The sequence below is a fragment of the Leptonychotes weddellii genome, unplaced genomic scaffold (genome assembly GCF_054177405.1).
Source record: "Leptonychotes weddellii isolate Sample4059 unplaced genomic scaffold, ASM5417740v2 HiC_scaffold_6873, whole genome shotgun sequence".
Taxonomy (NCBI): Eukaryota; Metazoa; Chordata; class Mammalia; order Carnivora; family Phocidae; genus Leptonychotes; species Leptonychotes weddellii.
The window spans coordinates 1-9,859 of NW_028038092.1; the positions used below are offsets into that span (position 1 = coordinate 1).

Consider the following 9,859-nt stretch of genomic DNA (forward strand, 5'->3'; position numbering starts at 1 on the left):
GGGAGGGCGAGCTGATACCGTGTGGCCCAGAGCCCAGGGGAACAAGGACACTGGACTCAGGACGTCCCCGGGCTCAGCGGTGACCTCCCAGCAGCTGAGGACAGAGGCCCAACCTCCCTGGGGCAAGATTAAACTTTTTATTCATGAGGACCCACGCAGCTTCCTGGGTTGGACCTTCCTGCCCCTGTTGCACAAAAGCAGCCCCTCTTCCCTGTTTTGACACAGGCGTCCGTGGGATCCTGGTGAATCTTAGCTTGGACTTCAATGGGACCATCCCTCGTCCTGTATAATGGCCTGAATTGTGTCCTTTCCAAATTCAGAGGTTGAAGTGCTGACCCTCAGGACCCCAGAAGGTGGCTGTGTTTGGAGATGGGCCTTTAAAGAGGTGATTAAGGACGGGTGGCCCTAAACCTATATAATTGTTGTCCTGATAAGAAGGGAAAACCAGGAGGACGGCCACATGAAGACATGGGGAGGAGAGACGCTGGGTACTCACCAGGAAGAGGCCTCCGGGGGCCCAGCCCTACCCACATACCTGGGCCCCAGACTTTCAGCCTCCAGGACCAGGGGACACTAAACGCCGTGTGTAAGGCACCTGGCTGGTGGTGCTTTGTCACAGCAACCTGAGCCGACCAGCACTCAGACTCTCACCGGGTCCCTTCACCAGCCAAAGGTCAGTAACAGTGATGCCTGATTCTCAGGGGCGGTTCAGGACTGAAGGAGAAAAGGAGGTGAGAGCCTCCACCCTGAGTGCCTTCTCCCCCAGAGTTTAGTAAGGTCTTTGGGAAGAGCTCGCCTCTTCTGACTGTGTAGGGGGGCCCATGAAGCGTACCCTCCTGCCCCCCAAAGCCACTCTCTCTGCCGGGCCTCAGCTCAGGGCTCTGAGGTCCGAGGGATGGGCCAGCCCTGCCAGGTGCTCCCGCTGGTCGCCCCAAAACTGCAGCTGAAGCCACCCGGGACTTTGGAAGGAAGAGGACGAGGAAGCTAACAGGCCACTGGGCTCTGGCTGGCGCGAATCCTGGCACCCCAGCCTGTGGCCACCTTGTCCCCAGAGGGCACCCAAGTCCCTCCTCGGAGCACCCCGAGCGCTTCCTGTCTGGCGGCCTCAGCACCACAGGAATGACACACTTTGTGCTTTTGTTTAATGGTTTCCCAAGGCGGAAGGAGGCCCTCCCCCAGAGACCTTGGGGGAGAACAGAGGACACATCTCCCCCGTGCCAGGCAGGCGCGCAGCTGGGTTTCAGGTTGGGTTCTCTTGAAGCAGACGCTGAGGCAGGACTCACATGCACAAATTTTATTCCAGAGGCTCCTGGGGGCCCAGTGAGGGAGCGGGGGAGTCGGACACGGACGGGAGGCACCACAGGAAGGGCAAGCTGCGGGCAGAGCCCCAGCCTGACCAGGGGCTCTGGGTGTAAGTCAGGCCTCAGGTTCCGCACTCCTAAGCCACATCCTGGCTGCCAGCCCCCCCGGGGCAAAGGAAACTGTCTTCTGCGCCGCTGGGGGCAGCTCCCTGAGGACTCTGGCAGGGCTAGTTCTGCCAGCTGAAGGGCTGGGGAGGACACCCAGAAAAAGCCAAAGAGCCTGGGAGGTTCTCTGCATCGGTGTACTGGGGGAGGGGTACATCTGATAGCCTTGAAGATTTGGGGTGAATTGGCGGGGTCCTTTGTGACCACCCTGCCTAGTCCCCCACCTCCTCTGTACTCTGTCCTCCATTGATGTGCTCACAGACAGCTTGATGGGGATGGGAGCTTCGGGGTCTGGGAGTCCTGAGTCGGGCTGCCTCATGCATGTCCCACACCTCTGGGTCACAGAAAGGCCCCTGGGAGGGTGACAAGGACACTGGCCACAAGCATCAGGCCCCTGGCCCCTGGTTCCCAGCTCCGTTACACAGGTCAGTGTGGCAACACTGCAGGTAGACGTGCATCTCCCTGAGTGAAGCTCTGGCTTGGAAGGGTGAGGAGATCTCGCAGGACTGTGCACAGGTCTTCACTGCCATGCTTACCTTCTTGTCTAGCAGGTCCATGCCTGTCACATGGGGAACACATCCAGAGGCTGCGGGTCTGCTGACCGTGTCTAGAACCTTCTTCCTGACCCCAGAATGAACTCATCCTGGAGCCTAAGTCCCTAGAGCCCATGGAGCTCCTCTCCTCCTTGGCACCCACCCCAACAGTGTCGGGAGAACCATGGTGGCCCCAGAGCCCCTGGCTGGACCCATGGTTGAGGAGTGCCCTCGAGCCCCGAGTCTGGCTCATGCTATGAAGCCACATTTGGATTCCCAGGAAATCCCCTGAGGATTCTTTCTGACTTCTGGCTTTTTTTTTTTTTTTAGAGGGAGAGCGAGGTAGGGAGGGGCAGATGGAGAGCGAACGTGAGAATCTCAAGTAGGCTCCCCGCTGAGCGCAGAGCTCCATCCCTTCACCCTGAGACCATGACCCCAGCAGAAATCAAGAGTCAGATGCTCACTGATTGAGCCACCCAGGCGCCCCGGACCTCAGGCTTTTTTTTATGGTGTGAGACTTGTCACACCTCTTCCAGGTAGGGAAGCGGCCCCACCCCATGCCTGCTCTGCCCTGCGCCCCCTCCGGTGTGGAGGTCTTCGGGTCCCACCTTACCCTCTTGGCTTCTAGGAAGATGGAACCTGGGAAGAACAGGGAGAAGAGGGACTTACTCAGCTTCTCTGAAACGCAGGCTTGGGTTCCACTGGGGCAGACTGTAGGTCCCGAGCACGTGCTTCCCTCAGTGTTAGTACAGTTGTGGCATCTTAAGGCCCAGGCTGTTGGGGGGACAGAGGTCAGCATCAGCCACCGGTGTGCCGAAGCCCCAGGGCCTGGCCACAGCAGGAAGGGAGGCAGGTCCCAATCTCCCGCCCAGGACCCAGGATCCGGGAGAGACTTGGGTGCAGAAACAAGGTGCTCAGGGAGGAGGGGCAGGTGAGGGAGGGCCAGGGAGGTCAGGAGAGGCCCCTGGAGGAGGAAATTGGGTGAGCTGAGGAGCGGGTCAGAAAGTATAGCGGAAGGCACACAGCAGAGAGTGGGAGAGATGAGGCTGGGCAGAAGTGTGTCCCCGTCCTCCCATCTCACCTCCACCCTGGCACAACAGGGCCACCAGCAGAACAACAGCCCTCATCCTGGCAGCTGCCGCCCGCGCAGAGAGCTCCGGGCTGGGCCGAGCAGGGCCTTATGTAGCTGCCACCCTCCTCCGTCCTCCCACCTGGCGGGTCACTGTCACACCTGTCTTGGACACATCCCTCCCGCCCCACCCTACCCCGCATCCTGGTCCAGACACACCCCTACAACAAATGTCCTTCATCCGAGGCTCAGGCAGACAAGTCATCAAGACAATACCTGGCCGCGCATCTCAAGTCCTCCATCAAGGACAGAGGCAAGGGGGCTTGGACTCACTAGTTCCTTCTGGGGTCTTTGGGGGCAAAGGACATTGAAAGGAGGCAACAGCCTGAAGCAGCCTCTCAGAAACGTGGAGGCCTTAGAAGTCTCTATATTTATCCCACAGCTGCGTGTGAAAGCCACATGTCCGTCTACAAGACGCACATGCCTGGCTTAAGAAAACAATGCTTCAAAGAAGCCCTGAGTACACCTGCTCTGAGAAGTTGCACTCTTCTGTGGCTTCGGAGGCCTGGGGCTCCTTGGGCAGAAGGCCTGGAGCCCATGTACCAGAAGTGCCCACGCGGCCTGGGTGCCCGCGGGCGCTCACAGACAGGAGTCTGAACCCCACGCCACAGCGCAGCGGGTGGGCAGCCTCAGGCATGGAGCTCAGCTTCTCCAGCTCCTGCCAGGAGCTCAAAGTCCGAACACCTCCGGGGGCGGGGGGGTGGTGGTGGTGCTGACAGGTGGACCAGGTGAGCGAAGGCCTCGTGACCCGGCGCTCAGGGATGGGGGGTCTTTGGGCCCCGGGGGAAATGGAGGGGAGCAGGATGGAGAAGGAAGTGTAGGAGCTGTTTTGCAGCAGGGAGGGACGTGGATGTCATCGCTCGGTGGGACCACAGCCGCAGGCGGCCCAGAATCACACCGGGCCACAGGAGGTGCGAGCAACAGAGCAGACGGGCCACGGGGGAGGTGCCTGGGGTAGATTGGCTGGTTTTTGTTGGTTTGGGGGCCGTGAGGGGAAAGAAAGAGAGGGGCAGCTGTGGGGGGGCTGCAGGCAGAGGACTCTGTTCAATGGTATCGACGTAAGAAGGCAAAGAAGTAGGCCACTTAGCATTTATGGAAGCCTCAGACCTTCTGAATATCCTCCTTGTATCTTTTTAAAAAATCGTGGTGGGGGCACCTGGGTGGCTCAGTCGGTGAAGCATCTGCCTTTGGCTCAGGTCATGATCCCAGGGTCCTGGGATCGAGCCCCACATCTGGCTCCCTGCTCCGCGGGGAGCCTGCTTCTCCCTCTCCCACTGCCCCTGCTTGTGCTCTCCCTCTGCCGCTCTCCCTACTTATGCTCACTCTTTCTCTGACAAATAAATAAATAAGATCTTTAAAAAAATATAAAAAATCGTGTTAAAATATACATAACATAAAATTTACCATTTTAACCATTTTTAAGTGTGTGGTCTAGTGGCACTAAGCACATGCACATTGTTGTGCGACCTTCACCCTGGCACATCTCCAGGATTTTTCCATCTTCCCACGCTGACACTCTGTCCCCCTCCCCCAGCCCCTGGTTTCCCCCACCTCCACTTCCGTCTCTGTGAACGGGGCGACTGCAGGTGCTTTACAGGAGTGGAATCCTGCAGGATTTTTTTTTTTTTTTTGTGGAAGGCTTATTTCACTTATGTCCTCAAGGTTCATCCACGTTGTAGCAGATGTCAGCATTTCCTTACTTTTTAAGGCTGAATAACATCCTGTGATGTGCACAGACCGCATTTTTTTAATCCGTTCACCCATCCGTAGACACTGGGATTGCTTCCACGTTTAGCTATTGTGACTAAGGCTGCTGTGAGCGTGGGTGTGCAGATCTCCGAGACCCTGCTTTCCATTGTTTTGCGTATGTGCCTGCAAGTGGAATTACGGCATCCTAAGGGAATTCTGTGTCTAATTTTTTGAGGAGCCTCCATATTGTTTTCCACAGCGGCTACACCATTTTATATCCCCCCCAACAGCACATGGGTTCCAGTTTCTCCACATCCTCACCAACACTTGTTATTTTATTTAAGAATAGCCATCCTAATGTGTGTGACTGGTCCCTCTTCATATCTCAATAGCCCTCCACACTGTGGCGGCTCCTTTCCCCAAGGGGACTTTAGAAAACTACATTTCCCAGCCTCCCCTGCTGCTGTTCGTGGACATGTGACTTGGCTCCACCATTCAGAAGTGCCAGGTGGGACTGTTCCCAAGCCCACCAGCAGGCACAGAGGGTGGTAAGCTCGAGGGAGCCCTGGGGCCAGCTCCTGGGACGGCAGCTGTGCGTGGAGCCAGGAGGCACGGTGCAGGGGCCAGCGGCCGCTGTGGACAGCCGCAGAGGTCAGAGCAGACCAGTTCTGCACGGTGTGTCTGCGAGTGCTTTCTGAAAGTCCAGCCTGCAGTTTTGTGCGGGGGCTGCTGGGGCATTCTCTGCACTGCAACCTCACCCCTTGAAGCCTGGCCCCGTGGGCTGGCTGGGGCAGCAGCACCCCGAGGCTCGTGCGAGACGGAGGGTTGTGTGCGGCTTTGTCAGAATCTGCACTTTGTGTCACGAGACCCCCATGATGCTCAGGTACAGTAGAACTTGAGAAGGACTGTTAGAACAGCAAGAAAATATTTCCTTTTAAAGCAGCCTAAGTGGGTTAACTGTGTGTAGAAAGGCCCCTGGTCTACACACATTTGTCACCGAGCTTTGCTCTGGCTCAGACCTCTCTGCTGGCCAGTTCTGCTTCCCTCTCTCTACCCACCAGCCTTCTCCGTCCTGGTCAAGCCTGCCCTCCCGGCTCTGCCTTGCCTCACCTCGAGAGCCAAGGAGGGGCCTGGCTGCGGGTGGGGACTGGGGGCTGCCCTCGGAGGGAGGGTGCTCTTCCTGGCCCCCCTTTCCTCATGGCTGTCTGTCAAGGGAGAGGGGTAGTGGTGGCTAGGGAGGTGGAGGGCTGTGGTCACCACGACACTAGGGAACATGGCCCCACGTTGGCACCCGATGAGGAACCCTCAATGCCTCTGCTTATCTGCCCAGCTTTTCAGAGCCACTGTCTGAGCAGGAAATGTGCATCAGGACTCTGGCATTTACCGAAAGCTTTCAGTCTATTCCAGGAACTTTTCAATGTTCGTTATGTAATTTAGGCTTAGTTACAACATTCTTCTGTACCTGAGGGTGTGGAAATAGATGAGGCCAGGGACTTGCTCAAGATCATAAACCTGATGGTGATAAAGGATTGAACTTTGGGCCAATGGCTGACTCATTCAGTTCACCAGGCCATTAAATTGGGTCTTGCTTAAGCGTCAGGGATTTTCAGGGCATGAGGGTTGCAAGAACAGAGGCTCAAACATGAGATCTGGGTGGGGTAGATTTCAGTTAAAAGACACTGCATTCTCAGGTAGGGAGAAAACAATAAAACAAGACAAAACCAGGGAGCCAGCAGGCTGACCATGGCTGTGTGTGGGTGTGCGGGGAGGGCCCTAGAGAGATGATGGGGCTTCCTGTCGGCAAGTGGGGTTTGGGGCTTGGGAGAGAATGATTGGCAGATGGCAGGTTCCCAGATGAGGTCATGGGACAGGGTTGCTGGATTCCAACGGAAGGGGGACCATCAGATGAGGCCAGGAACTGGGTGCTGGGGGCCAAGGTCTTCCATGAACGGAAAGAGAGATCAGGCAGGCAGCAGGTGCCCTCAGAGGATGGGCACGTGTGGGACCTTTGGGGCAACGGTATCCCGTGAGGAATCTGGGCAGGTGCCTCTGCGGAGAGCAGTATGACCCCTGGGCTCACTGCCTCGACACTGTGTTGGACAGAGGCTCTCAGGGAGTCCCAGCCCATCCCACTCCTTACTTGCCAAACGGTTCCTGTAGAAGACCCAGATGCCGAGTGAGTTCCTCAAACTCCACTCTTCCTGGTTTCCCTGTCCTTGAAGCCCAGAAAGAGGAGTGGTGGGGCACCACAGGTGGATGCTTTTTGAGCAGGCGGAGGCCCTTGCCAGGTCTGATAAGCCAAGTTCTTCCTGCCCCGAGGCCGCATTGTGCACGGTTTGCATCACCAACAAGGAAGAGTCCTCTGAAAGCACAGGTCTGGGGAGGCCCCTGCTCCTGAGACAGCCCCACAGCCACCTCCTAACTGGAGCCTACAGGGACGCGGGCAGCCAGGTCTGGCCAGAGAGGGCAGAGACGGTCGCTGCCCAGGGAAGGGCCCTGAGGAGGTTGTTCTAGCCCCCTGAAGGCTTATCACCCTGCTGTCCACTCTCAGGGTCTGGGGGTCGGAGGGCGTACACCCAAACCCACTCCCCTCGGCCTGAGCAGCCGTGAGGTCTCACTGCAGAAGAGATGACCCTCACAGGGGTTGATGATGCACTGGCTGAGAAATGCTTCTTCAGAACGGCCTGCGACCTTGGCCTTGGTTGAAAGTTGACGGTGGTGAATGTTGCTTCTCTTCCCTCTGTCTTCTCAAAGGTCACCATCCCAGGGACCCTCCGTCAAGCATTGTGAGGAGCATCTGAGTCCGATCCAGTGGTTCCCGGATCGCTGTGAGTGCCCTGAGTTACCCCGAAGATGTGTCTGCCCATAGATGCTCCCTGAGCGCTCCGTGCAGCCCGGTCCCCTTCTGTCTGCTCCCTCTTTCCTTCCAGCTCTTGGTCCTCCTCCCTCCTGTGTGGTCCTGCCTCTGAAAACAGACCTGTGTTCACCTCCATGGTGTTCGCCTCTGCCTACCGCCGGTTCTAAATGTGGAGGCCTCTCACGGACCCACTCCCCTGTGCGTGTCGTGGGGCCCGCTAATCGTCTGAAAGCGACAGTGTCCTCTTTTAATTTCTTTTCTTTTCTTCACAGTTGTGTCCAAGGGCGAGGGGGGCCCCCCAAGCACACTCTTTCCTGAGCACGATAAGTTGGGGGGGTCTAGTGTTTGTGACTCAGAGAGAGTCTACATGGCTCCTGCTGGCTGTGTCTCCCCCTCACTTGTCCCAGGGAAGGTCACAGCTGCAGCGGGGGCTCCGCGGTGGGGGCCTCTGGCGCCTCAAGCCCCCAGCCCCACTGGATCAAGCGCTGTGTGAGAGCAGGGACCGTGACCCTGTATGGAGGCTGCCCTGCCCCCAGGGCCTGCTCGAGTCACAGTGCCCGTCCGCAGGAGGGGGATCGACAGCCCTAGCCGGTCCTCAGTCCGCTCCCTTCCCACTTGATTAGACAATCCTCAGGCTTCCACTATCTCCTCAACTTCCCGCACTTGGAGCCGATGGCAATGCTTATTTCACTGAGGACATAGTGCCCACCACCTCGTCCACCCTGTCGCTCCAGGGGGGCCCCGTGGCCAGCCCCCCACTCCCCAGCAGGACTTGCCCCCTCTCGTCGCTCCAGGGGGGCCCCGTGGCCAGCCCCCCACTCCCCAGCAGCAGTCGCCCCCTCTCTCTCTGCTCAAGGACACGGCTCCAGGAGTTGCTCCTCTCTCTGCTGCCCCCTTGGTAAAGCATCGCCCCCACTGGCGCGTATCAACGTGCTGGGATGACACCCTTCTTTTCCTGATCTTTCATATCCTGTCCAGCTATTCCCCAACCTTGTCTGTCTACTTTTTTGTATAGGAAAATGGCAGAGACTCGTCTCTGTGCTGTGGCTGCATCTTCTCGTGAGCCTGCTCTAGAAGAGTTTACAGCCCATCACTCCACGACTGCAGCTTTGTTAATGTTCTTCTGTGATCACTGCAGTGCAAACCCAGGGGTCAACTTCAGTCCCAGACTCACTGCCTTACCAGGGCACTCAGTGCTTGCCCCCCTCCTTCCTGGACACCCCCCCCCCCGCAGGGGGGCTCCAAGCCCCGCTCTGACAGTGCCCTCTGGCTGGGTTTTCAGACTCCATAACTGAATTTCCCCGTGGCCTCTCTGGTGGCTTCACGTGTCCCTGTACAAATGTATTTCCATCTCCTGCTTCTCTGCTCAGGAAAACAAATCAAAACTTGGAAATAAGGTGAAAGGATGGTGACTTTATCGGGGAGAGGCTTGTTGTCCTCTGCTGAGCTAGCACACCCCGCTCTCCCCCACCCCTGGCCTCTACCCTGCCCTCAGTGCACACGCCGCTCGGGACCCATCTATGTGCCGACTCTCTGACTAGCATGTAAACTCCATGCAGAAAAGGCTTGCTTTGGAATCCCATCTGTACCCCAAACCTGCAAAACTACTTGACGAATGGTAGGTGCTCATTAAATACATATTCAACGCCAAAATGAGCTGCTGTTCGTGCAGTTTCTAAAATACCATCAGTGGTGAAGTCCTTTGAACAGTGTGTGCGCGCGCGCGCGCGCGCGGGATGGACTGAAAGAGAGGGGCCGGGCCCGGGACTGAGGCCACAGGAAACTCGCCTGCTCTGGCCTGATGCTGCTGCGCTTACCGGTCCAAGGCCTGGTCCCTTCATGGGCTCTTCTCTCCATAAAGAAAAATTAACAATTAATTTTATGACTGCACCAGAACAAAGGCAACACTGCTCCAGGTTGGATTCATTACATTATCATATGTATTATTACATCGACACTATCATTATCACTCTTTCACTGTCATTTACAAAAATTAAAATGAAAACATTCCCCTGGACCCAGAAAGATAACTGAAAGCATGGACCCCATGCCTCCCTGGCCTGACGGAGAAGTCCTAGGGGTGCTGGACTCCATAGGCAAGATCAAATCGTTCAGGGGAATCCGAGGTCCTGGCGTAGAGGAGCGTGGGGGGGGAGGGGAAGGAGGAGGGAGGAGTGTGCGCGGG

At 57.2% G+C, this 9,859-nt stretch overlaps 2 long non-coding RNA genes across 2 annotated transcripts; one reads left to right on the plus strand and one right to left on the minus strand.

The window, feature by feature from the left end:
• Positions 1-96: 96 nt before the first annotated feature.
• On the plus strand, positions 97-9,327 carry LOC115937543 (uncharacterized). The gene is made up of 3 exons (XR_014142580.1): positions 97-673; positions 7,572-7,645; positions 8,690-9,327. It is a non-coding gene; the product is annotated as an uncharacterized LOC115937543 (long non-coding RNA).
• On the minus strand, positions 1,280-3,162 carry LOC145719742 (uncharacterized). Its single transcript, XR_014142579.1, has 3 exons — positions 3,081-3,162; positions 2,669-2,773; positions 1,280-2,025 (listed from the first exon to the last, which is right to left on the minus strand). It is a non-coding gene; the product is annotated as an uncharacterized LOC145719742 (long non-coding RNA).
• Positions 9,328-9,859: the final 532 nt, after the last annotated feature.